This window comes from Aplysia californica, unplaced genomic scaffold, assembly GCF_000002075.1.
Source record: "Aplysia californica isolate F4 #8 unplaced genomic scaffold, AplCal3.0 scaffold00146, whole genome shotgun sequence".
Taxonomy (NCBI): Eukaryota; Metazoa; Mollusca; class Gastropoda; order Aplysiida; family Aplysiidae; genus Aplysia; species Aplysia californica.
Window position 1 is genome coordinate 210,417 of NW_004797416.1, and position 4,538 is coordinate 214,954.

General features: G+C 41.3%; 1 protein-coding gene across 1 annotated transcript in view; it reads left to right on the forward strand.

Moving 5' to 3' along the window:
• Nucleotides 1–3,965: 3,965 nt before the first annotated feature.
• Nucleotides 3,966–4,538, forward strand: part of LOC101864061 (brefeldin A-inhibited guanine nucleotide-exchange protein 3) — a gene marked incomplete at its 3' end in the record, with an annotated part of 11,388 nt that continues 10,815 nt past the window's right edge. Inside the window, 1 exon segment of the mRNA XM_005097083.3 lies at nt 3,966–4,038.

Below are 4,538 nucleotides of genomic sequence, written 5' to 3' on the forward strand. Positions count from 1 at the left end.
TATTTCATGTTTTTTTATGTTGTCTGTTTTTTCATGTTTACGTGTTTTTATATTTCATGTGAATATTTTATCTGGTTGTCGTTGTTACTGTTGTGATGTGGCGTCGGTAGCCAAGTGGTTAGGTGACCGGACCTGTAATCGTGAGTTTAGGGGTTCTAGCCTCAGGTCAGTCCTACTTTGTATCCTTGGGAAGGCACTTCACACGAATTTCCATGGCTTGGTCCTTTCAGAGATTGATATTACATTCTTAACTCCCGCCTCTTTAAATAACCCAATAGTTTTGATTGGGGCGTTAAATCTGTGTGAGTTCACATTTTTAAACAGCTGTGATAACAGTGAACTTTGTCAGTGTTGTATCACCTAAGTTGCGCGTGTGTCAGAATTTGGCTTTATCATTATCTTATCTTTAATTTGATGTCTCTTCGTACTTAGTCTAATCTAAATTGTATTTTTCTTCTTTGGGTAACGCAGCAATAAAGAAGTTTTGGAGCCTACTTGATACTTAAAGAAAGCTCAAGAGTAATGTAAACGGTAAAGAAACCTTTGAGACCGACGTCTGTAATGGATAGGTGCTGTCGCACGCAGATAACCAGAGTTTGATTCCTGAAAGTGGGGAGAACATTGTTTATTGAGTCATTGTATCTCGACGGTCCTTCGCTACTGGGATGTATCCCTCTCCGCCTGGGCTGGCCCTGACAGGTAGAGTCGGAAGTCCGCCCCTAAATTATATTATCCAAGCTGTGTCGATGAGGGCATGAAAACAGTCTACCTTAAACAGAAAAAAAGATAAAAACCTGCGAGGGAAAGTTTGTGCAGTTCCAAACCCTTGCCATTAGTGCACGTCACTTCTGCCCCCACGACTAGTGCAGCGTCCATCGATACATTGCTCGTTGCGCCAAGTCAGCACTGTCAAGCTTAAACATAATTGTGATGGGCCTCTCCCTAGGCTTCAGGCCTCTCCACTCAACACATGATTTAGCGTAACTGTTGTATGGTGCCGAGACCTGGACCGTGTAGCAAAGCCATGACAAGAAGCTTTACCATTTCTATACATCTATACATGAAATGCGAATTTTTTAAATAGTTTTTTTTTTTCTTTTTTGTGGGGGGGGGGGGCATCAAATGTCAGGATGAAATATCAGACACCGAAGTTCTAAATAGGGCAAATGCCGAGAGTCTGTTTTCTAAGCTCAAAAGGACTCTACTTCGCTGGGCTGGCCATATCGTAATAATGCCTGATTTCAGAATCACAAAGGCAGTGTTCTATTCTGAACTGCCCCCCAGGAAGGCGTAAGGTTGGAGAACCTAAAAGGCACTACAATTACAATGACACCTTGAAAATGTGTCTGATGTCTCTATATAAATCCTTTGGCTCGGGAGATCCTTGCTCCTAACAGACCCCGCTGGAGAGCAAAAGGCACAGTGGGCTGTAAATCATAATTGAGGCTTCAAGGATAAAAAAGGCTGAAACCAAGAGAGAAGCCGCAAGCTGGGCACGTGTTCAAAATGTGGCAATCTTTTCTCTGGTCTCAACGGCCACAGCAGAAGCCACAAGTCATCGTAACCTTTAATTATTTAAATTCTTCTATTTCGCTGGAGAAATATTCTCATCTGCAGATGTATTGGTCATCGTCTGACATTGACACGTGTGAGCTATATTATTATTAGACCTACTATTATTATGAGCTGATAACAGAATTTTGTCGTTTAGTTGTCGTACTAGTGTCGGTGTGGTCAAAAAGGGACTTAGACTCATGTTTAAATAGGTGTTTTACACCCTACAACCTACACCAGTAGACAGCCCAAAACGAACGGCCATAATTCTTGGCAGCTACAGTCTGAGTCCGGTTAGTGCGTTGCCTATATCATTTGGAATTTTTTTGGACCCGACATTCATAAATGCAGATCTGGAGCCGATACTCCAGAGCTCGTGAGCTCACGAACTCTGAAGAAGCACACACGCGTATATGTGTGTATTACAGTGGAGTCCACTTATAACGAGTCCTGAAATAACGAGAAGTGTGTTATAATAAAGACACTGTTCTAAAACCCCTTTCTTTCCGTTCTTTATCTTTCTAAATAAAATACTGCTACATGTACAGCGCAATCATACATACACGCGAGTCGGTTATAGTGGAATATTGCTGCTGCTGTGCACAGTGCATAGACCAATTTTAATCTAAAACCTCGTCAGTTGATAAACTTTTTGATGATCTAGTTAAACAAAGAATAGGAGAGCCCACGTGTGCCAACCATGAAGACCGGAGCGAATGAGAGTGGGGAGCGTGTGGCATGCGCAAACAGCATGGCAGAACGCATCGCAAGACAGGCCAGCCTAGTCTAGGTTATCTAGGCCTGCCATGCCTCTCACTTCTCTGATGCGGGAATGGAGAGGTCACAATGTCGCATGACGTTGAAAGCTCATAATGCACACACACACACACACACACACACACAAACACAGTCTTGTACGCGCATAGCGAACCAGTTTTCCAGGTTGAGATTTTTTTTGTAAAACATTATAATATTCAATTTATTTAGAACACGTGTTCAATTTGTTGTAACGGGTAGATCTACGAAGCGACATTCGTACAAAACAAAGAGATATCAGCGTACCGCTGACTTCGCTAAATATGAGCATGCAGGGCAGTATTTTTATCTTCCTCTTTCTCTCTCTCTCTCTCTCTCTCTCTCTCTCTCTCTCTCTCTCTCTCTCTCTCTCTCTCTCTCTCTCTCTCTCTCTCTGTGTGTGTGTGTGTATATATAATTATGCAGTCGAACCTGAGTAAGACAGAATCTCAAGGGAGCCAGATAAACAATTTTTTTTATTCCGTCTTAGGCTTTCTCAGTATCAGGCACTGTATCTCGGACGTTGGCTCCAGCATTGCAGAGGCCAGGCACGTAAGCGGAAGTCAATGCGAAAAGCGCCGATAGACAAATGCGGAAAGCGCCGATAGACAAATGCGCTGGAGCGGGTGATGGAGCATTCTAGCACTGTTCTCAGGTGGCTGACGATTCGGGAGGTGGCTGCGGGTTGACGAAAGTGAAAAGCGCCCCGCCGGGTGTTTGGCCTCGTACGTAGTACGAAGTTCCGCGACGTGACGCTTTGACGGGAGACGATTTCAAGTTACGAGCCGGCGCGACAACAAACGTGAAGGAATGAGGTTATGTCGCGACAAAACAGCAGTGAATCCCACTTGTCTATTTGAGCGCCTTCAAATCGGCAAGATGTTTTTGAATGTTGATACATGTTTGTTTGGATTTACTTAAAACTGAATGAAAATCGTCATCAGCAATAAACTTCTAGTCAACAGTTCAGTTAACAAACTGCCACTGTATATATATATATATATATATATATATATATATATATATATATATATATATATATATATATATATATATATATATATATATATATATACATAAAAGGGAGGAGCGGGGAGATTCTGTTTAGACAGGTTTTCCTTTTTCACAGGTTTCCGGTCTGCTAGGTTCGAGGGCAGAGAGAGAGAGAGAGAGAGAGAGAGAGAGAGAGAGAGAGAGAGAGAGAGAGAGAGAGAGAGAGAGAGAGAGAGAGAGAGAGAGAGAGAGAGAGAGAGAGAGAGATTTCAGAAATCGGCTCGTTTTACTGAAACTGACTTTAATTGTTTTATTCCATTCTTCGTTTTATATCGGCGGGTGCACTTAGTATCAGATCATTGCAGGTAGGCCCACGTAGTGATAGATTTTGCTAGACCTTCAAATTAATTGTTGAACTTGATTTATCTTTTCACCGTTGCTTAGCTCCAACAGGGCTCTAAGATAATCGGGCATTGTTTTCTCTATACTTCTGGATCTAAATAATATATTTTGATCATTTTCAGTTACAATAATATCTGGAAGCAGTTGAAGGTTATTTTCTAAAGCCTAACCTAAGTCGTTAAAATTCGGATGTTTCGGAAACATGTGTTGACAATTCAAAACTTCCGGTTATGTTTCAAGATGGCGACTGCCCTGAGATTATTATCATAACATCAACATTTCGAGCTGCATCAGGTGCGCACAGCATTGCCTTTTATCTTTGAAACGATTACTTAAGCATTTGTGATAAAAACGTGGGTTCTAGACCATATGTGTAGTGTCTTCATAAAAGTTAGTAAGAATAGTATCAATATTAAGATTTGACCAATTGTAATTAGCCTACCGGACCGTGCATGGCCGTGATTTTCTTCATTTTTATTTGTTTTTAAAATTTTTTATTTTTAACCTTTTTTGGATTCTACTCAATTTACTGTGCTGTGTATTGTATTGTAAGTGTAAGCAAAGTAAGTTAAGTTGAGTCTATGTAGATCTTGCCTTTATATAGGGCCTGCACGCTTCCAGGGTTTTAAGTTTGTTCAGCATACTGTATATACTCATTGTGTCCGGTTTGTTGATTACTTTGATAGTTATAAATCTTCAGTTGTGCCACCTACAAAGTAAAGCCTAGGGAAGATTGAAGAATACCGGACCACTTGTACATTATTGCGCGAGAAAGTGGAGTAGGTGGAGCGGGC